Here is a 1,551-nt window from a genome sequence, read left to right on the forward strand (position 1 = left end):
TCTACACGACATAGCCCTGAATTTTCCAATGCGCAGCTCTTTGCAAAAGAGAGATATTGGCAAGGAAAAGCTGTCTTGTACCATTGCATTTTTCTCCCAAACGAAGGACACTAGAAAGAAAATTTTAAAGCCTCCTGTTAGGCCATCATCTACACGACATAGCCCTGAATTTTCCAATGCGTAGCTCTTTGCAAAAGAGAGATATTGGCAAGGAAAAGCTGTCTTGTACCTTTGCATTTTTCTCCCAAACGAAGGACACTAGAAAGAAAATTTTAAAGCCTCCTGTTAGGCCATCATCTACACGACATATCCCTGAATTATCCAATGCGCAGCTCTTTGCAAAAGAGAGATATTGGCAAGGAAAAGCTGTCTTGTACCTTTGCATTTTTCTCCCAAACGAAGGACACTAGAAAGAAAATTTTAAAGCCTCCTGTTAGGCCATCATCTACACGACATAGCCCTGAATTTTCAAGACAGCTTTTCCTTGCCAATATCTCTCTTTTGCAAAGAGCTGCGCATTGGAAAATTCAGGGCTATGTCGTGTAGATGATGGCCTAACAGGAGGCTTTAAAATTTTCTTTCTAGTGTCCTTCGTTTGGGAGAAAAATGCAAAGGTACAAGACAGCTTTTCCTTGCCAATATCTCTCTTTTGCAAAGAGCTGCGCATTGGATAATTCAGGGATATGTCGTGTAGATGATGGCCTAACAGGAGGCTTTAAAATTTTCTTTCTAGTGTCCTTCGTTTGGGAGAAAAATGCAAAGGTACAAGACAGCTTTTCCTTGCAAATATCTCTCTTTTGCAAAGAGCTGCGCATTGGAAAATTCAGGGCTATGTCGTGTAGATGATGGCCTAACAGCAGGCTTTAAAATGTTCTTTCTAGTGTCCTTCGTTTGGGAGAAAAATGCAATGGTACAAGACAGCTTTTCCTTGCCAATATCTCTCTTTTGCAAAGAGCTGCGCATTGGAAAATTCAGGGCTATGTCGTGTAGATGATAACCTAACAGGAGGCTTTAAAATTTTCTTTCTAGTGTCCTTCGTTTGGGAGAAAAATGCAAAGGTACAAGACAGCTTTTCCTTGCCAATATCTCTCTTTTGCAAAGAGCTACGCATTGGAAAATTCAGGGCTATGTCGTGTAGATGATGGCCTAACAGGAGGCTTTAAAATTTTCTTTCTAGTGACCTTCGTTTGGGAGAAAAATGCAAAGGTACAAGACAGCTTTTCCTTGCCAATATCTCTCTTTTGCAAAGAGCTGCGCATTGGAAAATTCAGGGCTATGTCGTGTAGATGATGGCCTAACAGGAGGCTTTAAAATTTTCTTTCTAGCGTCCTTCGTTTGGGAGAAAAATGCAAAGGTACAAGACAGCTTTTCCTTGCCAATATCTCTCTTTTGCAAAGAGCTGGGCATTGGAAAATTCAGGGCTATGTCGTGTAGATGATGGCCTAACAGGAGGCTTTAACATTTTCTTTCTAGTGTCCTTCGTTTGGGAGAAAAATGCAATGGTACAAGACAGCTTTTCCTTGCCAATATCTCTCTTTTGCAAAGAGCTGC

Source organism: Pseudophryne corroboree, unplaced genomic scaffold (assembly GCF_028390025.1).
Source record: "Pseudophryne corroboree isolate aPseCor3 unplaced genomic scaffold, aPseCor3.hap2 scaffold_1430, whole genome shotgun sequence".
In the NCBI taxonomy this organism is placed as follows: domain Eukaryota; kingdom Metazoa; phylum Chordata; class Amphibia; order Anura; family Myobatrachidae; genus Pseudophryne; species Pseudophryne corroboree.